We start from the raw sequence: 24064 nt of genomic DNA, 5'->3' as shown, positions 1-24064 counted from the left end.
GAGTGGCATACAGTTTGATGATACAACCTTAAAGGTACTCAGCAAGGGTCTCAACCTTGCTACTACCCCTAGAAACGTACCCATTTCAGGTTTCATCAGTGCAGTAGAGCAAGTTGCAGCCACACTTTCACCTAATGTGGCAGAGGAAGTCCGCCGAGAGACCTGCAGGGCCCTCACCAAGGCCAGGCCGCCGAAATCGAACATCACAACCGAGAAGAGGCTTGCACTCAAGAAACTCTGGGAAGACAACAGCATTGTGGTACTGCCAGCAGACAAAGGGAACTCCACTGTCATCTTGCAGTACGCCAACTTCTGGAGGACCCTGCACACAGAATTCTGGAGTGTGAAGGAAACAGGGGTGCCCGATAAGATCACCAGACAACTACAGGAAAAAGCGCCAGTGCGACCTAGACTGTATGGTCTGCCTAAAATACACAAGGAGGGCGTGCCCCTACGTCCAATTGTCAGTAATATTGGGGCACCTACGTACACAACAGCCAAGTACTTGAGAGGTCTCCTGTCCCCTTATGTGGGGAAACGTATTCACCACATCCGCAACTCAGAAGATTTCCTGCAACACCTCAAGCAACTGCACATCACAGATTCGGACATCATGGTTAGTTTTGATCTGGTATCGCTGTTCACCAGGGTCCCACTGAAGGACTCACTAGAACTGATTGCAAAGAAATTTGACGGTGCTCTGTTTGACCTGTTCAGTCATATACTAGCATCCACGTGTTTCCTGTACAGAAACCAATATTACGAGCAAACTGAAGGTGCAGCTATGGGCAGCCCACTGTCCCCTGTGGTTGCCAACATGTTTATGGAGAGTTTTGAGGAGAGGGCATTGGACACAGCCACATTTAAACCCACATGCTTCTTTAGGTATGTGGATGACACCTTTGTGATCTGGCCACATGGGATGGACAGGCTCAATGAGTTTCTTGAACATCTTAACTCATGCCACCCTAATATCGAGTTCACCATGGAACTGGAGAAGAATGGCCAGCTGCTGTTTCTGGATGTACTGGTCCAGAGGAAAGCAGATGGATCAATTGGCCACAGTGTGTACCGAAAACCAACACACACTGATTTATATCTGCAGGTCAGCAGCTGTCACCACCCTGCACAGAAGAATGGGGTTGTGAAGACTTTTGTCCACAGAGCACGTACCCTGCCAGACCAAGAGAATCTACCTATAGAGATAGAACGTCTCAAAACAGTTTTATCCAAGAATGGATACACGGCCAGACAAATTGAGAGGGCACTCCAACTAGCCACTATACCACAGGTTCCTGAAGAAGACCAAGATGAAGCAAAGAAGGTGGCATATCTGCCCTATGCTGGCTCTATTTCTGCCAGAATCAGTAGGATCCTCCATAAACACAATATCAAGTGTGTCTTCTGTCCATCCAACAAGATCGGGGGACTGCTGGGAAGTGTCGAAGACGACCTGGGATGACAAAAACCAGGGATTTACAATATATCTTGTCAATGTGGCATGTCCTACATTGGCCAGACGACAAGAACTGTGGAGATCAGGTGCAAAGAACATCAGAGGCACACTAGATTAACATAGGTGACTAAGTCAGCCACAGGTGAACACTGTCTAGAACTAGATCATGCCATTAAGTATGAGGATACCAAGATTCTAGCACAAACACCCAGATTTTGGGACAGTGTTATAAGAGAATCGATAGAAATAAAAATGGCTGACGATCTTATGAACTGTGATACAGGGTACCAGCTAAGCAGAGCCTGGGATCTGGCTCTGGAATTGTTAAAGGAGCAACGGGGCCAGCTGCAACACTACACAAACAGAAGAACCAGAGACATGGAGATGGAAAACGTGCCCCTATCGGACTACCAGGCGCACCAGACTGAAGTTGGAACACCCAGAAATGGGATTGGTGGGGGCGGACCGCAGAGGGAACATCCAGAGCCGCAGCGGACGAAAAATGGAGCGGCAACGCTCCAACAGGTCGTGGTGAGCGGGCGTGGACCGCAGGTGGAACACTTGGTACCCCAGACCGTAGATGAAACCCCCAGGAGCGGGTTTGGTGGGCGCGGACCGCAGAGGGAACATCTAGAACCGCAGCGGACCGAAAACGGAGCAGCAACGCTCCAGCAGGTCGCAGGGAACGGGCGCGGACCACAGAGGAAGCGCCTGCAGCCATTGGTGGAGGGGGACGACCATAGGCATAAATACTGGACCAGGTCCACTCGAGGAGCAGTCTCAGGTCGCACCTGATGAAGGTTACGTGCTACGTGACTGAAATATCGTGCAAGTACGACGCTGATATCCGGCAGAACACCCGACAACCCAAGATATCAAGACACAAGTAGTTGCAAAATCAATATTTGCTCGTCAGCTTACAAGTGTATGACCATTTTTTCATCCAGACAGCTGAAAAATCATAAAAAATATAAACCTTTATATGTGACACTTTATGCTGGCACCTCATTCACACCATGTACTAACTGTCTCTTTTCAGCTGTGGTCATATGTCACAGCTTCAGACTTACAACAAACAAAACAAAAGAGCATCATACCGTATCAGCTCACTATACCCAACATACGGAAGGAACAGTCCTTATCTATGATCATGTGGAACATCGCTGCACACTTCTCCTCAAATAATGCCACTTACGTGGAGGAAAGAACCTAAAACATGACTGTTACGCCACTAATACAAAGAAAAATCTTAATATACGAAAAATATATTCCAAGGAGATCTTGTATTAGCGAAGCTGCCTGTATTTACTAAGAAAGTGAAACAGCACATAAGAAGAAACACTAAATTTACATTGAAAACTCGAACACCATAAATTATGGGACCTCCATATTTCACCACACTGAGCCTTCTACCGGACTTAAGGCAAACCTTGTCATTATACTTCACATTTCTCCACAGTATCTGTTGAAAATCTCTCTTACAAATGTCACCAACTCCAAAAGACATAAGAATGACACTTCTTCTGGTACTACCGTAATGATTCAATTAGCCGCCGTCTCACATCCATCTGTCAACGCAAACAGACACAGATTATTTTTAGAAGAGATATAACATGTTTGGAAGATTTAGTCCTTGTTGGCACAACTCGCGTGGATAGCCGCACGCGTTAGCACGTCACTTTCGGGATTCATGGAGATGTGCCAGCCCCAGATCGAATCCATCCGACGGAATTACGACAAAGACCAGTTTTACAGCCAACCTGGATGTGGTGTTCAAATAGTTTTTCACATCCAGCTAGTAGAACATTGAGTTGGTACCCATGTCCTCTCTCGGTTACACGATTTGCAAACACTTCAAAAACATTTTCACATTTTCATATGGATAGCACTAGACGCAGACAAAACAGGGACACCTTTTTCGTTCCAGGGATAAAGGATGGCAACAGGAAGGGAATCCAGCTACAAAGAGCCACTAACGATGCCAAATCCAGATAAACATGCCGACTCTGTGTAGATGTGGGATAAGACTAGAAAAAAGGAGATGGACATCTTATTGTTACAAAACGATACCCGTTTTTAAACATAAGAGCCTTATCAGCTAGGAACTCACCTTGCCTCAGTAAAGTTTGGGTTTTGTCCACTACGTCTTTACTTATTAATATTTTGTTTTTTTAGTAATGGCACTGGCAGATTCAGTATGTCTTTCACTTCTTCCTCTACCATTACTTTAGCAAAAAAGTCTTGTTCAGTTACTATGAGTAACTGTAAATACTTGGCTAATGCATTCTACACTGGGTGAGTCACCTAACACTACCGCTGGAAACACCTAGCAAACCACAAAAAATACTGGATCACCAATTCCTCAGGCCGAAAGTGAGAAGAAGGGCTGGTGTAAATTGGTTAACACAAACCACTGAGAAATGCACGGAAGTATGATTTTCAATACATACTTATGTTTTTTTTTAAATGGAAACTTGTTATTATTTTTAGCGTAACTGAAAATCGAAAAAAATGCTTAATCAATGCCGTTTCTTACATTTTAAAATATTAATTACATCCAGAGTAATCTGCAACGTAAAGGTGATGCTTGAGTAAATTCTCAGCAGTTCAGTTGCGTGAATCTGAGAGAACCGAGTCAATTAGAGATACAAAAAGAACAGTGAAGCATCGACGGTACGAAAGAGACATGAACAGCACGTTACGTCCAAATGCTAACATTATTTCTCTGAAGAATACTGTACGACACTAATTTGTTAGAAGAAAATGAACATTAACATGAGACTGTATTTAAACTTACAAATTTGTTTTTTGTTTTCAAGTACAGAATGTAAAAGAGTGTGTCCTGACATTTCAGGCCAATGAATGTTCAAAGTTGTGCCCATCATTTGCTGCACACATTTGCAATCTACCGCATAATGAATTTCTTACATAACACAGCCTATCTGGTGTAATGTTGCCACAGGCTGTCTCAGTACGATGTTTCATATCCTCTGGGGTTGTAGGCACATCACGGTACACGCTCTCCTATAATGTACCCCACAAAAAGAAGTCTAAAGGTGTAAGATCAAGAGAATGGGCTAGCCAATTTATGCACCCGTCACGACTTATGAAACGCCCGTCGGACATTCTGTCAAGGGTCAGCCTAGTGTTCATTGCAGGAGCACCATCATGTGGGTACCAGATACGTGTTCGCGTTTCCAAAGGGAACTTTTATAGCAATTGTTGGCAGATCATTTCGTAGAAACTCGATATATTTTGAAGCTGTCAGTGTGCTTTCAATGAAGTGAGGACCAATGAGATGGTCGGCAATTACTCCGCACCATACATTTACATTCCACGGTCTCTGTCGCTCTACCTGTCGAAGCCAGCGAGGATTTCCACGGGCCAGTAATGCATTTTTCGTAAATTCACTGCACCGTGGTTTGTGAATCCTGCTTCATCGGTAAACAGGTAGAACTGCAACTCATTCTCTGTTACTGCCCATTGACAGAAATTCACTCGATTATTAAAGGCATCTCCATGTAACTGCTGATACAGAGACACGTGATATGGGTGAAATTTGTGACGATGAAGCATGCGCATTACACTACTTTGATTCATGGCACTGCCTCTAGCTATGTCACTTGAACTCAGGTGTGGCTCACAGCAACAACAGCTAACATACCAGCTGCAACTGCTTCTCCTGTGATGGGCTTGTTATGGACCCATTTGCGTGTTATGACCATATCTGTTGCATACAGTTGTTTGTAGATGTTTTCAAATGTGCGGTGTGTTGGATGATCCCTGTCGAGGTACCTTTCTGCAAACAACATGCAGGCAACAGCTGCATTTTTATCTACACTCACCATAGGTGAGTATCATCTCTGCATTTTCAGAGTTAGAATAAACCATTTTCACAGTTCTTGCAGCACTGTACACACTGTAGTACTTGCCCTACTCACGTTCCTACTGTGCGTACTTCTGTTCTTACTTGTGTACAGTACACCATCACAGACGTTCGGCAACACTGTATACTACTGTCACTCTCAGTACAAAGACTAATTCAGCAAGCGCTACATGCAGACACTGACACAGACAAACTCTTTAACATCGTAGCCTTCGTAAACATACCCCTACAGATGTTGTTTGTTACAACATGCGACTGAACGTCTGAGGTTTCAACCGTTAACTTTACGTTACAGATTACTCCGGATGTACTTAAGATTTTACAATGTCACAAACAGCATTGATTAAGCATCTGGTTCTATTTTCAGTTGCCTAATAATAATAACGGGTTCCCACAAAAAAATGTGTTGAAAATCATACTTCCGTTTATTTCTCAGTGATTTGTATTAACCAATTACGCCATCCTTCTCCTCACTTTCGGTCTGTGGAATTTTGTTATTCAGCGTTTCTTGTGGTTTGGGAGGTGTTTCCAGTGGTAATATTAGGTGACCCACCCTGTACATTCAGCAGGTTCAGCCACAGACTCCTGAACAGTTGTGAACTGCAGTAAATCACAAACACTGACTGCACTGTTCCACCTGATTTCCACTCATCACTAACAGTCAGATGGACTACAGTAACTGAAAGTTAATTAACTTTTGGAATAAACTTGTGTTCCTTAGTTTGCCCATGATTCCTTACACCCATCTGTTGTTTTTCTGTTTCCTTGTTGCTGCTTCTTGAAGATGTGTATCCATCTTTTAACACTGTTTTCCTGATACATTATAATGACATTCTATTTGCTCTGTATGAGAGTTTATCTTTGTTATTAATCACTCGGTGTTAGCCCAGCTACTAGGGACAGTACTATAAACTGGCATTATCTCTGAATCAACAGTGTGTCAAGCGGTGTAGTTAGTTCAGAATTGTCAGCAATTGATGTGGGATTATAAGTCTTGATCTCTTCAGATATGATTCTACCTTCATTTATGCACATCCTATAATTTGTCACTTTTTTAGATTATTTTACTCCGTTATTGTAAGATTCCTTCAATTGATTACTTTAGCCTTCAGCCACATATAATTCTCTCTTCATTTTGGACACTAGCCCTACTCTCTCCTCCTGGAGTTACATTGACTTGTTCACTATAGCAGGACTCTCTCTCTCTCTCTCTCTCTATGTTTATCGCTTTAATTATCCTATGAGCAAATTCGACCTATGTTACAGAATCGTCAGAGGATGAAACAACATTCCGTGCAGGGTCCTTAACACTCGCCATTTTGTGATGACTGTTGAATGGAGATGATAGTCTATATCCCCAGGGATATTACACCAAACCACACAGATGTAATAAACACAGTTCAAACAACTTAGGCCTATAAGAAAATGAAAAATTAATTTCCACTGTACCAACTATATTTCTATACGTTATCATAAGATAAACAACATAAGACAATAATACTCAATATTTCTCGTCAAAAACCAACAGTATCCTCAGAAACCAAGAAGTCATATCAGCCTCTGATAATAATAATAATAATAATCATAATAATAATAAATTCCAAGTTCTCTTCATATACATATAGAAATCAAATTAGCAGTCCACAATGACATAACACTAACTAGAACCAATACTAGAAGCATGATAGAATTAACATACCATCAATCACTGTTCAACACCACTTCCAATATGCACATATCACAGAATTTTTCAAAGATAAAGACTGATTTTTCTAAGCGAACAAAGTTGGGAAAAGTACAAAACCACCACACAGCAATGTTTTAACACATAATGAATTTAAGAGATATTAAAATTATTGTACGCACAACTATACCCCACGTCACACTCAGATTCACCATTTGGAAGGGGGCAAACTACCATTTATCATCTCAACTGAGTAAAATCACAGAATGGTTAAGCTAGCTCCACACTAAGCCTTCTGCTACACTGAAATTACTTGATGTGATAACTTAAATGAGGTCCTGTAACTAGCCCCATTAAAAAAATTACAGTTATTTACTGACAAAAATTAAACAGTAGTTTTACTTTTATATTCCATTACAAAAACATAATTATAATCAATTAATTATAAGATTCTGAATTCTAGATCGCAGAAAATCAGATACGTTTAATTCACACCACTGTTTCATACCCCAGGCAGACCAAAGAAACCCTGTGTGTGCAGTCCCACTTTAGAAAAATACAGTGCACTTTCAAACAGTAAATTCATTTTTCATTGACATGGTAGAAAGTAGAAGGATGTTATTTCACTAAACAAGAATGCTTAAAACATACAAAATACCACAAAGAAAGGAAGTTTCTCACAAAAATCAGTGAAGCCTTCATACACCAATCGACATATCAAATTTTAGTATATTCTAAAAACGTCTTAAGTGACTCTTTGTTCCAAAATGTTTCTTTCGCTCTTAACAGTTATTCACCAGTACTGTTTAACTTCATGAAGCACTGAAATACCTTAGCATGACTATGTAATCTCGAATAACATTTAAACACATAATGCACTGTGAAATTCGCTTCCACTGTGATATAAAATCATTTCTAACTTAAATTTATACACAAGAAAAATGCAGTGAAGTGTTTCAGTACATCCTTCTCACTACAATACGCATGGCTACAAGTTTGATGTATCACAACACACACTCAAAAGTAGCTTAGAAAAAAAGATCACTTGTAACAGGAGATGTGCGATGCTATGAGTCAAAAGTATAGAACAATAAATGAGTTTTAGCCTCAATAAGTGTAAAGATGCAAAATTTATATGCAAAAATGTAACCCTTCCACATAGAAGTACGTTCTTTAAGTATAAAATTCATCTTTAAGTAGCCTAAAAACACTCACAAAAATACTTTTTACCAGCAAGAATAACAACATAGGTGACAACTCCAGTATAGCCCACTGACCTTGTTAACTGCACAGAAATGTCTGAAATTCCCCACCCCTTATAAATGAATACCACAGAATATGAACTCTTCTATAAAGTAAAAAGATGCGAACAGGTCTGAAATCACTTAGCCTCATAAGTAAACGCAGTACAGAAAAATCAAATGGCAAATAAAACAGCAGAGATACGCATGAAAAAGTGCACATGTATGTAAATGTTTGTTAACCTGAACCAAGAACTTGAAGGTACACTCTAAGACGAAGAAACGACGCACCACGAAGAAACTAGGCGAATGGATGGAAATCGGTAGCTGAGATGTACGTGTACAGACAAACAAATGGTAAGAGTTTCAGAAAGAGTAAGAGCTTCACAAACAGCGCATGACAATAACGAGTTGGTCCACCTCTGGTCCACCTTGGGTTTGATTGCTACAGTTCTTGGGTGTCCTCCTGAGGGATATCGTACCAAATTTTGTTCAACTGGCGCGATAGATACCCAAAATCCTAAATTGGTCGGAGAACCCTTACCATAATGTTCCAAACGTACTCAAATGCAGAGAGATCTTACTCTGAATAAAGTGCCCAGTTTATCTGAAACTGTAAAAATTTGTACATCACATAAAGAGATTATCGTGACATTATGTGGTGTCACTCGTGGTACACCTTTTTTATTTGTTTTTATTTTTTTAGAGTGCATATACTTTGCAGTTCAAGCTATTTTCCACAGAAGATACACAAGCAATAATGTAAAAGCAATAGAAATTACATATGAAAATATACAGCAATTAACCAAGCACATTAAAAAAAACTTCCAGAATGAGATTTTCACTCTGCAGCGGAGTGTGCTCCGATATGAAACTTCCTGGCAGATTAAAACTGTGTGCCCAACCGAGACTCGGACTCGGACTCGGGACCTTTGCCTTTCGCGGGCAAGTGCTCTACCAACTGAGCTACCGAAGCACGACTCACGCCCGGCACTCACAGCTTTACTTCTGCCAGTATCCGTCTCCTACCTTCCAAACTTTACAGAAGCTCTTCTGCGAAACATGCAGAACTAGCACTCCTGAAAGAAAGGATACTGTGGAGACATGGCTTAGCCACAGCCTGGGACGTTTGTCCCGAGTTCGAGTCTCGGTCGGGCACACAGTTTTAATCTGCCAGGAAGTTTCATATCAGCGCACACTCCGCTGCAGAGTGAAAATCTCATTCTGGAAACATCCCCTAGGCTGTGGCTAAGCCATGTCTCCACAGTATCCTTTCTTTCAGGAGTGCTAGTTCTGCATGTTTCGCAGAAGAGCTGCTGTAAAGTTTGGAAGGTAGGAGACGGATACTGCCAGAAGTAAAGCTGTGAGTGCTGGGCGTGAGTCGTGCTTCGGTAGCTCAGTTGGTGGAGCACTTGCCCGCGAAAGGCAAAGGTGCCGAGTTCGAGTCTCGGTCGGGCACAAAGTTTTAATCTAAAAAAAAACTTGATTGTTGCACAAATACCTCTGTCGTGACTAACCTTAGGAGGAAAAACAGACATAAATCTCAGAACAGCGTTATCTACCAAGATGCAAAATCGTACAATGAATAAACAATGGAAATGAAGAAAATTATTAAAACAAATTTGTTTAAAAGCGTAGTTAAAAACTTTCGTAAAGCAGCATGTTCCATACAATGAAACATTACCTGCCAAACAAAGAGGAGGGATTTGGTAAAAAATGTAACACAAATAAGTTGTAACAAAACACCTGTTATTTCATATCATGCCTCTAGACTACATTTCGTTCTGAGAAACCTTACACCAAACGCCTGCAGTATACAACACTACGGTTTTACCCTCTTTCTGAGTTTAACGTTGCATTCAGTATGGAGGGGTGCTGTTTCAATACTACACACGAGCAGGTTGCGCTACATGAAACTTGAACCAAACATGCTTATAGTGTGTGTAGTGTGCCTCGTGATTTCCTGTCGGGCTTGTGAAAGTGAACTTTGCGTCTCTTTGGGTCACAATTTCCAGCTTACAAGTGATCCCTGACCAGTGCAAACGGTTGGTAAGTCTTTACGCAAAAACGTCACAGCTCTCACGTTGTACCACCCACTCGTCAGGGTTTGACGCACTTAGTGGCCAAATTGTGATTTCACGTTGCAAACCATATTTCAGTATTCTGTATACACTGATAAGCATAAACGTCATGACCACCTGCTTAATAGCGAGTTGTTGCATCTTCAAAAACCAACAAAGGAGCAATTCAGCGTTGCATTCAGTCGTTAGCACTCGAAGCCCTTAGAATCTTGCTGTCGTCAGTGTGTATGTGGCACCAAGACCTTGCACATAAATTATGGGCCAGTATTTGTACACGAGACTCAAATGGGTTTCTCGGGGATCATTCAGGGGAGTTTGAAGGCCAAGACATAACATGAATCACTAACATGGTCTCAATCCACGATTCCGGTCTTGTTACATAGTTACATTGGTGGAAGTTACCATCGCCGTCTTTTCTTATGACACAGTTTTCCTGCTGGAAGATGCCATCACTGTCGTGTAAAGACAGTCACTATGAAAGGTGGTGCGGAATAATGTTCGAGTAATCCACACCTGTCACTGTGTCTTCGATTATTATAGTAGCTCCCCTGAAAACCAAGAAGAATCTCCCACAGCCGCTCGCCTAGACGATGAAGCGTTCGAACGCAGCCATTCACCTGGCTTAGGAAGGAATACGACTCATTCAACCGGGCCACATCTCTACTGATCCACGGTTCAATCTCAGTGATCCCCCGATCACTGTTTTCGTATCTGATGATGCCATCGCGCTAACGTGGAAGAACGTAAAAATGGTTTGCAGCAGTGCCGTGTTCAACAATGTGTGTTCAACGGTGTGCTCCGAAACACTTTTGCCAGCACTAGCATTGTACTCTGCCTTCCGGCCAGCCTTAGATCGTCACTAGTCTTGCTTTACACAGCGGCAAGCCTTGGACCCCCACACTCTCTAACGAGGTAGCGAGTGAGGCGGCGCAGTTGTCAGCACACTGGACTCGCATTTGGGACTACGGTTCGAACCTGCATCTGGCCATCCTGATTCAGGTTTACTGTGATTTCCCTAAATTGCCTGAGGCAAATCCCGGGATGGTTTCTCTGAAAGGACGCGGCCTATTTCTTTCCTCATCCTTCCCTAATCTGAGCTTGTGCTCCTTCTTTAATGACGTCATTGTAGACGGAACGTTAAACACTAATCTCCGCACCACCCTTCCACTCTTGTAATGAGGTGTGGACGTACAACAGTATGTCGCCTATTCGTGGTTCCCCCGTCCTTCGACCACTTTCCATGTAATGTAACTACGGGAGCACACAGGTAGCCTGCGAGCTATGTCGATTCGTAGAAGCTCGTTGTCAGACACCTGACCATAGCAATCTGCCCACTGGCCAAGTCGCTTTTGTCATTGAATTTCACCATTTGCGGAGTGCATCGTCGCTGCAATGACCCCCATTCGTGCCAACTCAAACACATTTATTACTCCTACAAATCCTAAACATCACAAAAATTACAGCGTGGTTATAACTGTAGTGCAGCTACACACGGTGGTCGACTGTGGGCATTAATTACCGTTTGACAGCGAAGCTTGGTAGTTAATGCTAATTCGTTAATGCAGAACTGATCTACGCTGAAAAAAAATAGTTCCTATTTTTGCCACCTGGTGCTTTCAATGCAAGAAAAACGTACTCGTATAGAAAGTTTTCGATATTAATGGATTAGGAACAGGACGTGGCTGAAAAGCCAAACAAGTAAGAGAGGCGTAAAGTTGATTTTATTATTTAATACTGCTTACACAATTTGTTCAGTAGGAGCACTAGAGACCTCGATGAGATTCTACATGGCGGCCGGCCGATGTGGCCGAGAGGTTCTAGGCTCTTTAGTCTGGAACCGCGAGACCGCTACGGTCGCAGGTTCGAATCCTGCCTCGGAATTGATGTGTGTGCTGTATTTAGGTTAGTTAGGTTTAAGTAGTTCTGGGTTCTAGAGGCCTTCAGATCAGGTAGAAACTGTTCTTAGTAAACACGTTCTTTTAGATATCCACACAGCCGAAACACTTACGGATCCAGACAGACGATCGTGTAGGCCTTTCATATGGAAAACGTCTGGACATAGCATGCTCCTCGAAGGTTGCATTAGCCAGATCTTTCACTGGGCAAGCGACATGAGGCGTTGCTCCATCCTAAATGCAACAATGACCCCCTCCAAAGCAGGTTTCACGAGGTGTAAAAGGAGGTGTGTCTCGATAACGTGCAGACATTACGTTACACTTGACAGACCCTCTCAGACTATTCTATGAAGAATGGTTCGAGAGTAAACGTGCCTTTGAATGCACACACCACAGTCACATCGTCGAATACAATGGCCTTTAGTGCACAACGTGCCATGAAATCGGGCAGCTCCGCAGACATTTCAACTCGTAGTACACTCTCAATGCAACAATGTTGTTGTTGGCGTTCACATAGAAGAGTTTCATTAACAGCGCATGGTCTAGATTCTGAATAGCCATGCCATTCACTCACTTTATGGCTTGTCATACTGTTACAAAAACAGCACAAAACGCCAGATTTTCACCTGGGGGACAAACCTGGAAATACTTTGTTTCGATAATAAATCGGTTCCGTAGTAACGTATTAGCATTTCTACCAAGTTTCGTTAGCGTGAGATAATTACAGCCCACACTGGGTTTCCGTGAGTAGTTGTTACTGCCTTACGGTATAATAATGGACACAATGGTTAGTTTAAATCTGGGTCCAACATTCGAAGCTTCCATAAACTGTCAGATGAACTATATAATACTGAATATTAATAAGCATTATCAATATTTGGAAGTGTGTCCTGGCTGAATGGCTAACGACGATGTGGAAGGACGCGGTTTCACTTCCAGGTACCGCTACAATTTTTTTTTCTCGGGTACTGGTGCACTCAACACTTGGGAGGTCAAATGAGAAACTGCTTAAACAATGAACAAGCGCATCTTCAGGAGTCATCTACTGGCAATAACAGCAGGAGCGACTGGTGTCATGTTTTTCATGTGACCCACGACCATAGCTTTCCGTACTGCCTTGTAGGTAGCACATGGCCAGTCGAAAGAAGTCTAAGGCCAAAACCGTGAATAATCTTGGGCCGTGATTAATGTGGGTCATACCTACATAAAAGGGGTGCGATAACTTAGCAGTGCTTCTTGGGAGATTCTTGTTCTTTGCTAGGGAAGAGGGGGAGGAGAGAGAAGTGTAATAAGCAAAGCTCGGACAGTAAGAAAGGCGAATACAGAGCGTAATGTGATAGCTGAAGCTGCAGCGTGAGATAGTTAACTAGCTAAATACGGTAAGCAGATTGGGTGTGGCGTGCAAATTACCTGCGTCAGATTAATTACTTTCCTAAGTGAACTACACGTTCCACCAGCGCTTGTGCAGTTATTGGTAAGGAAAATGCAAGATTTATGCACTATCTATGTAATTCATCTCCACACTACCTGCCGTTCGGTGCCTTAAACCGTCATCAGAAAAATATATGACAAGTTAATCAATCGTGTAATGTTGTTCTAATACAAGGACTAAATTTAATCTATAGTAGGATAGAAAATATCATAGAATTTACAACATTATCAAACAGATGCTATACGTATAAAAGACTTGACGTGTACTTTTCACGAATAGAATATTTTAAGCAATAATTTATAATTATATTCGTTACATCTTAAATCTTTACTTCGATCTTGCAGTTTTCTTTTGTTTCAAAGCCTCGTCAGTGGGCTATGTGTTGTTAGGCTTAGAATACTAATTGGTGGAATTAATTTACATTTTCAGATGTACACCTGGTATATTCTTGGATTAAAACAGTATACATATTTTCAGTAACGGGCTCAAACATTGTAGCCTGCTATACACACATATCTGAGTCCCAAGAGTACTGCACACTCTCCATACTGCAAAAACCAAGCGAGCTGGCGCAGTGGTTGGAACACAGGACTCGGATTTTGGAGAATGACGTTCAAAAGCCCCCTCCGGCCATACTGATTCAGGTTTCTCGTGATATCCCTAAATCGCTCGAGGCAAGTGCCGGTAAGGTGGCCTCGAAAAGAGTTCAGCCAATTTCCTTCCCGATCTTTTAGTAATCCCATCTACCACTCCATTTCTAACGATCCCGTTGTCGACAGGACGCTAACTTCTACTCTCCTTTCCTTCTTCCTCCTAATGCAAAATGGCACATAATGGAGTACACTCCTACGGTTTGATGTATATTCACGTACAAACAAATTTCCTTATAGTTAAATGGCACCACTTTCCCTTCTAGTCTAGTATTTTATTTGAATTTACCATCATTACGCACAACTAACCTATTTCGATACCTTCGACATTTTCATACTACACAAACATCGGTCCTGCAGAGTTTCTTTGCGTGTCCCTGTGCACTGGAGGATAAGAGTATTGGTGCAGATTTGCCACTGGGTTCAGGGCTTCCTTGCAAATGGAACTCAATTCATCGGTCTTAACGGAACAAAATCGACAGATGTAAACGTAATTTCGGGTGCACCAGGGAAGTTTGATAGGACCGTTACTGTTTACAACGTATTAAAACGATCTAGTAGTATGCGTCAGAAGCTCTTTAAGATCGTTCACGGATGATGTGGTTGTCTGTCACACTGTAGGAACTCCAGAAGACAGTATAGATTTGCAGAACACGCTACAGAAGGTTCATGAATGGTGCAGGCATGGCAGTTGACCCTGGAAGTAAATACACCGAAGAGACAAAGAAAATGATGCACCTGCTTAATATGGTGTAGAGTCTCCACGAGCATGCAGAGGTGTCGCATCACGACTATTGTCTGAAGCGGTGCTGGAGAAAACTGACACTATGAGTACTACAGGGCTGTCCATAAATCCATAAGACTACGAAAGAGAGGAGATCCGTTCTGAACAGCACGTTACAAGGCATCCTAGATAGTTCAATAATGTTCATGTCTGGGCACCTCTGTGACCAACGGAAGTGTTTAAACTCAGGAGAGTGTTCCTGTAGCCACTTTGTAGCAATTATTCTCTGAAGGGGTGTCGCATTCTGGAATTGGCCATGTCCGTCGGAATGCACAACAAACATGAACGGTAGCAGGTGACCGGACAGGATGCTTACGTACGTGTCACCTGTCGGAGTCGTATCTAGACGTATCAGGGGTTCCATAGCACTCTAACTGCACACTCCCCACACCATTGTAGAGCCTCCACCAGCTTGAACAGTCACTGCTGACATGCAGGGTCAATGGTTTCATGAGGTTGTCTCCATACCCTTACACGTCCATCCGCGGGAAGCGGGCTCGTCCGACCAGGCAACATGTTTCCAGTCGTCAACAGTCCAATGTCGGTAACTTTGGAAATTTGTGCTATTTCGTATGGGACCAAACTATTGAGGTCATCGGTCCCTAGGCTTACACACTACTTAATTTAACTTGAACTAACTTACGCTAAGGACAATACGCACACCCATTCCCGAGAAAGGACTCGAACCTCCTTCGGGGAAAGCCGCGCGAACCGTGCCAAGGTGCCCCAGGTCGCGCGGGTATTACGCGCTGCCGAATGTAGGTATTGACGGCTCTTGCGAGGCGTACAATTTCGTGTCGTGCAGTCAGTAAGGGTACATGAGTGGGCCTTCGGCTCCGAAAGCCCATATCGATAATGTTTTGTTGAATGGTTTCCACGCTGACACTTGATGGCCCACCATTGAAACCTACTGCAATATGCACAAGGGTTGAGCTTCTGTCACGTTGAACGATTCTCTTCAGCCGTCGTTGGTCCAATTCTTGGTCTTTTTCCGACCGCAGCAATATCGGCGATTTGATGTTTTACCTGATTCCTGATATTTACACAACACTGGTGAAATAGTCGTACGGGAAAATCCTCACTTGATCTCCACTTTGGAGTCACTGTGTCGCCTCGCTCGTGCGCCGACTGTAACACCACGATCAAACTCACTTAAATGTTGATAACTTGCCGTTGTAGCAGCAGTAATTGATCTGACAACTTCGAAAGTCACTTGTTGTGTTATGTAGGCTTTGCCGACCACAGCGTGTGTATGTAAGGTAGTAAATTACGAACAGTGGGTAAACCGGAATAGGACAGACTCTAAGGTTACGCATGTGATGCTATAGAAGAATGTTGTAAAAAGCAACATATGGGGAACACTGACAAGAAGAAGGGACAGGAAGGTAGGACATCTGTTACGACATAGAGGAGTAAACTGCATGGTTCTAGGGGGAGCTGTTGAGGGCAGAAAAATGTAGGGTAAGACAGAGGCTGGAATACATCTAGCAAATAACTCATGACGTAGGGTGCAAGAGCTGCTTTGAGACGAACAGGTTGGCGCAGAAGGGACATTCGTTGCGGATCGCACCGCATCAGACCAGCCGGAAGAGCGAAGAATCAAAAGGAGATGTATGTCTCACCCGTGGTTCAGATCGAGGAAACACGGTGCAGGCTACGACACGCTACAATAAAGGTCGCGCGACACGGCGCATATCGGTGCGGGACTCCGGTTCCCACAGGGGCGATACACTCGAATACGGTACAATTCGCGGTGGGGATCGCGATGTTACAAGCAACAACACAGCGTAAATCACGTTTGTGTTTCGGTTTCAGTTGCAACTATGAGCTCTTCTGAAGCGGACGTTATTCGTCTTATCATTATTTAAAGGCCTTTGCGGATATATATTCACCTCGTGGAGTATACAGAAGAAATGTTGTCATCATTGATGGTGTAGCAGTGGTTGATGAACTCTCTGCACACGTTTGAAGAAGTGCATGGCAGTAAGGACACCCCCGATGTGCCTGTTTCGGCCTCGGCTATCTACTCCTTTAGAAGTAACAGAAATTTAGCTTTCGTATCTCCTATACGCCTGTCACAAAGTTTCCTGAAATCAGGGAGGAATGGCTGAAAAACGTCAAGATCATCAGACGATGAGTCTAGCTTTTCATTAAAGTAATTTAATGAATTTCCTGCTCGCCCTGAATCGGCAGAACAGGCAACAGTAGGCGCACGTGTCGCGCAGAGCTGCCAACCTCGTTGCAGACAACATCCATTACATCTGAAGTATTTTATCGAGAATGGAAAGGGCTTTCGCTCTTCTTCCACTATTAACAATAACTTCGATGTGCTATAAATATTTCTTATGAAGCAATTTATGACCCAAAACTGACCAACAATAAAATGGCCAGCGATTCGCGTCATACTTTTCAAATATCTCTGGTGGTTTCTTTATTTGTGAAGTACACTGAAGAGCCAAAGAAACTGGTACACCTGCCTAATATCGTGCAGCGCCCCCCGCGATAACGCAGAAGTGCCGATGCCACAACTCGACGTGGCGTGGACTTGACTAGTGCCACAGTAGGGCTAGAGGGAATTGACACCATGAGCCCTGCAGGGCTGTCCATAAATCCGTAAGAGAACGAAGGTGTGGGGATCTCATCTCAGATATGCTCAATAATGTTCGTGTCTGTGGAGATGGGCTGCATGTGTTTAAACTCAGAAGAGTATTTCTGGAGCTACTCTGTAGCAATGCTCGACATGAGAAGTGTCAAATTGTCTTGCAGGAATTGCCCAATTCCGTCGGAATGGACAATGGACATGAATGGATGTACGCGATCAGACAGGATGCTTAAGTACGTGTCACCTGTCGGAGTCGTGTCTAGACGTATCATGGGTCCCATAACACTCCAGTTACAAACGCCATCATTGCAGAGACTCCATCAGTTTGAACAGTCCCCTGCTGACATGCATGGTTTCATGAGGTTGTCTCCATACCTGTACACGTTCATCTGCTAGATACAACTTGAAGTGAGACTCGTCTGACCAGGTAACATGTTTCCATTCATCAACAGTCCATTGTCGGTGATCACGGGCCCGGGCGAGGCGTATTGCTTTGTTTCATGCAGTCATCAAGGGTACACGAGTGGGTCTTCGGCTCCGAAAGCTCGTATCGATGATGTTTCGTTGAATGGTTCGCACGCTGACACTTGTTGATGGCCCACCATTGAAATCTACAGCAATTTGTGGAAGGGTTCCAAGTCTGTCACGTTGAACTATTCCCTCCATTCGTCGTTGGTCCCTTTCTTGTAGGATCTTTTCCCGGCCGCAGTGATGTCTGAGATTTGTTGCTGATATTCACGGTACACTCGTGAAATGGTCGTATGTGAAAATACCACTTCATCGCCACCTCGGAGATGGTGTGTCCGATCGCTCGTGCGGTGACTATAACACCACGTTCAAACTCAATTAAATCTGGATAACCTGCCATTGTAGCAGCAGTAATTAATCTAACAACCGCGCTAGACACTTGTTGTCTTATATAGATGTTGCCGACCGCACCGCCGTATTGTACCTGTTTACATATCTTTCCATCTGAATACGCATGCCTATAGAAGTTTCCTTAGCGCTTCAGTGTATCACAATAACTATGAATAGTGGCGAGAAGAGAGCCATTTCTTTTCCAGGCAGTAATGTGGGACTATAAGATGGGAAGATTTTTTTTTTACCGTATAATTTTCTTAGACTGGAAAAAATTATTGTATAGCAGAGAACACGCGCAAATTTGAGAACCATGGTTTTAAAAGTTGAGAGATGGATGCAGCTTTGCTTCGTTTACATAAAGCAGTATTTTTGGAGGCATATCTGATTACTCGAAATTTGTACCATACAATACAACTGCACGGCGCAACCAGCACCCCCTGTTGTGCAGAGTGATACAATAGAATAGGCGTCCGTATCATGTGGCTGCTATCCCTGTGTGAACCAGTGACGTCATTCCAACTACATGTCTATGCATTGAGCCAATGTGAGTTGCTTCTGCATCATATCATGAGTTTCATCGCACATTATAGCTCATCAGTGGGAACGTTACCTTAGCATTATTGAATTTCAGATCATTCTTTCAGTTTGCCCACCAAAGGATGAAGGAACAATGAGTTGATCTTAGATTACTATAAAAATGAACTCTGATCAAGTTAATCTCAGGAGCATGCATCGTATAAACTTGATTTCAGATTATGATTCAGAGAACTGCAGTGTTCTTTGGTCGGCAAAGATGAAGTCATATTCAATAAAAATATGTACGTCCACAATCCTGTGACATTACAAAACGAATTTAGTCTTGCAGAAATACAAGTTGAAAATAAATAAATAAGTAAACGATGTCGTTAACAGAGGAAACAGCAAGAAAGTATGAATATTCCACTCCAAAATTGCTAAAGTTCCAAATAATGTTTTCAGTATGTAAGATTATGTTAGGTAAACTATTGGCGATGTATGTAATGAGTGCAGATAATAGTTGGTCTAACAACAGACCTTTCAGATGACTGATAAATAATGCGATTATATTAAAGGGATTTTATACACAGAGGCAAAGCAGAAAAAGAAAATTAGAAGTATTTGTAGCGATCAGATCGCAGCCAATAATGATAGGTCATTCTTGCAAAAATGCTGCCTACGTTGTAGTAGGAACAACTATACAACACGCATTAAATTTTTAACTATCGAACAACCGCTGTACAGTTAGCGAAGTAATAATAATTAACCCATAGTTCACCGAAAAGTCTTAGTTTTTGCGTGTATTTTAGTAGTTAAGTGAACGTTGGTATAGTCACCATTATGACAGATTGAAGTGATGAAGTCGTTGACTTAAGGAACGCGGTTCTAACAGTCTGCAGACCAGCAGGGCTTGAAGACTTTAGGCCTGTGCCAATGCTTGCTGATGTGCAAAACACGGATGTGCATCGTGGATCGGACCGAGGTTAACTTGTAAGTCTACATATGGAATACCTAGCCGTATACGTCGATGTGTGTCTGCTCAAAGCTCTGGATAAACCATTGTAGTCGTCAGACGAACCATGGTGTCTGATTACTGTTATGCCTGAACAGACAATGCCAATGTATTGTATATGTCTGACGCTCTTTGTACCGATCTTTCGCGTTATGTAGCAATCACTTTAAAACTTGTGAACTCTTGAGACTTTGATTCAGGCAGAAAGCTGCCTTTAGCCACATTGTGTAAAATGTACGCTGCATTATGTTCAGCAAACTTCCAAAACACTGACGCTAAGGGGCGATCGCCTAGAGTTCGTGTTTTCTCTGTGATATTCGTTATATAGTTAAGTAGCGAACCGTTCAGAATTCATACGTCCTTAGCCTTCACGCATAGACAAAAAAAAAGACTGACCGGCACTCACAGAGAGAAAAATATGGGAGAGGATTTTAATTTATAATGTAATACTACGAGTGCACATTCATATTCACTCTCCACATCAACACTGGTTATTAATTCTCTATTCCTTATTACTTTATCCCATCCATGTGCCAATATTCGTTTTTCAGTTCCTTTGACACTTTCGCACGGTTAACCAATCGTACTGGGTAATCTTGGATAAAGACTCTTGGGTAATTTGATTTAGAATAGTTAAATTAGTGTAGGAAACGTTTTCGTCTGCAATTTTTCTTTGTTTTATTACATTCAGATTAGCTCTATAGGGTTCAAATCACAGTGGCGTTGACGGAGCCTTAGAATAGTGAATCAGTTACGCTTTACAACTGCATCTGCTTTAAAAACAGGCTTTGGCTGCTTATAACGCACAATTTGTAAAATTTCGGTTTGAAACAGAATTTGTTCTGAATGAGCTGTTCAGTTATGTCCGTTTTGAGAGTTGCTGTAGTGGGGGCTTTATTTGTCTGAACACTGTGTTACGGGACCTTATCAAGAGTAACAGTACTGCCAGCTGAGGTGTTATATATTACTTTTTCTTCTAACCATTTGTGATAAATACCCATTCATATCATCTCGACAATCTTGCGATTTAGATTTAGAATTATAAATTAACTCTGCTCCAACTATAAAACCCATTGCTTCTCCTGCATCATTATTTGCTCTTAAGCCTGCACTGCTGTTAACGATTATACCCGCAACATCTTCATGCTGCCAGCACTGTTGCATTGTATGATCCGTATCCCCCCATGTTTGGTCCGTAGCTACCCTGGATTATTTAGTTCCTTTCCATGTTTCCGATTGCCCATAAGTATTCTGAATTCTTTGTAACAATACAGCAACGTTATGTGAGGATTGTTATTTTCACATTTTTTCGAACTGATTCCAATATCTTTGAAAATTTTCGATAATTTTCGTCGTTCCCATGAAAATTTATTCCACTTTTTGTGTTTTGAAAATATAAAGAGTTTTTGCAACACTTGAATTTCCTCTTTCTGCTCATAAGACACCAACAATTTTCTTCGAACCTATAATTTATCGAAATCACCTAGACAAACAACCTTTCTAAAACACCTTTATTTTTTAGGGGTTTTATCTATTTCCCCTATTTCCTGGACTATCTCGAAGACATTAAAAATTATTTTACTATCCTTTCTGGCTTCCCTACTATTTTTGTCGCCCTCAAACTACTTTTTGTAAAGTTATCGTTATTTGATTCTGCATTTTTCTTCCTGGATAACTGTACAAATTGCAATTAAGTTCTTTTTCATGCGAATCTGCCTCACTTTTGCGATATTTCCCTCTGTTTTTCACTGTCAGGGGTTTTCATGACTGTGGGTAACACCGCATTGAACTACTAATGATATTTTGCAAGGGTACTCTGAACCAATTGACAGTACACTGCTAGAAAAATTTAAAAAAAATGATGCTTCACAAAGGAATTAGCCGAATGGGGCGGAAATCAGTAGATTGATGCACGTATATAGACAAACAAATAATTACAATTTCAGATAAATTCTACGATTTATTCAAGCGAAAGGGCTTCACACTTTGAGCAAGTTAGTAAAGCATTGAACCACCTGTAGACCCTATACAAGCAGATATTCGGCTTGGCATTGATTGGTGGCGTCGGTGGATGTCCTGCTCAGGGACGTTGTATAAACTTCTATCGAAGTGACAGCGACCTCGCTGCCCACATAAAATATCGCCGTGGGTGAACGGGCATAACGTTGCTGACATGTAAGCCCATTATAGCCCGCCATGAAGGTCAACAAAAAGAGTCCATGATTCCAGCAGTGCTGTAAGGGTGTTGCTGATTACAACCGAAGGGTCTTGCTATGAAAAGCAGGGGCCCCCTTGACAGTCACTCCTGGTTTTCGGGACATATGTCAGGTGGCAGTTAGGTTATATCCCATCACCGTCTGGAGCTTCTTCATACATAGAACTGAGCCCCGATGACCAGTGAAGAAGTGTGTTGAGACGCCCCAGACGGTGGTGGGGTACCAACATAACTGCCTGCCGCCAAATGTCCTCACAGCCAAGAGTGCTGGTCTATGGTGCCCCTTCTTTTCATAGCATTACCCCTTTGTTTCTCATTAGCGCCTAACTTACAGCACTGCTGTACTCAAGGATATTCTATGGCCCATTTTGTTGACCTTCATGGCAAGCTATCCTGGCCTCATATTTCAGCAAAATAGTGCCCCCGTCGCAAGGGGTGAGAGTTTCTGCTGCTTGTCTTAGTGTCTACTAAACCATCATTGGACAACTAGGTCTCCGGATCTCTCCCCACTTTAAAACGTTTGGAATGTTATTGGCAGGTCTCCGGATCTCTCCCCACTTTGAAACGTTTGGAATGTTATTGGCAGGGCTCTCCAACCAGTTGGGGATTTTGGCAATGTAAAGCGCCTATTGGACAGAATCTGGCGCTATGTCCCTCAGCAGAACATCCAACAACCCCATCAATCATTTACAAGCCAAATAACTGCTGGCATAAAGTTCAGAGTTGGTCTAACACATTTTTGACGTGCTCAGTTTGTGGAGCTCTTTCCCTTGAATAAATCATCCAAATTTTCTGAAATTATAATTATTTGTGTTCCAGCGTAAAAACAAGCGCAGGCACGCCAGGCGGTAACCTCTGAGCAGAGAGGGATGTGAAGATGACGTCAGCCAATTGCACGTTGACTCACCGCGCTCAAGGACGACAACTCGACGATAGCGCCCCTGGCACGAAGGGGACAGAAGCGCCACGCCGCCTGGCTGCGGCCCAGTTCAAGACCACCCAGTTCGCCGACTTCGACGGCGGCACCAAGAACAGGCAACTGTACAGCAGTGACTTAGGACCTGAATTACTTCTCTTGTATTACTGCTCGTGTTGCATGTCACTCTTTGCTTCCGACACATCATTGTAAATTTCTGAAAGTTTATTGTCACCTATCTTACTGCAATAAAAATTCATTAATACGATTTGCTTGGTTAACTAGCGATCCAATCAGGTTTCCTTGGCACCCCATATTTGATGAGTAGGCAGGATACAAGAATTTGTTTGCCTGCACATGTCCATCACATCTACTTATTACCGTCCAATTTGGAGAAATCCTTCGTGATGCGCTTTGCTATGCGGCCTTCTTAGTTACCACTGTTCTTGGTTACTGTAACGTCACCACCTGTTACCGATAACATGGGGACGAGTGCAGAAATGTCATAGTAGGCTAGTGGAGAGTGAGGTTTTCATAAATTCTTGTGGGTCAATGGCTTGGTGACCTGCGTGTCCCTGACCTCACCCATTCAATAACTATGTCAGTATCTTGTAGTTTTCATTCCACAGGGATGTATTTATCGGTAAGTTTCTCGATGATTCTTGCGATCTTATTCATAATATTGTGATGTTGAGTGAAGGATGGAGTGTGTAAGAAAGACCTGTGTGGTGTGGAATGGGGGAAATATGGTTATTTAACTCGCTGGATGCCCAGTTTTGGTCTTATTTTATGTCTTTCATTTTCAATCACTGTACTTATATAGGGATTTCTCT

Source organism: Schistocerca gregaria, chromosome 3 (assembly GCF_023897955.1).
Source record: "Schistocerca gregaria isolate iqSchGreg1 chromosome 3, iqSchGreg1.2, whole genome shotgun sequence".
NCBI classification, from domain to species: domain Eukaryota; kingdom Metazoa; phylum Arthropoda; class Insecta; order Orthoptera; family Acrididae; genus Schistocerca; species Schistocerca gregaria.
Note: the sequence above shows the minus strand (reverse complement) of the source record.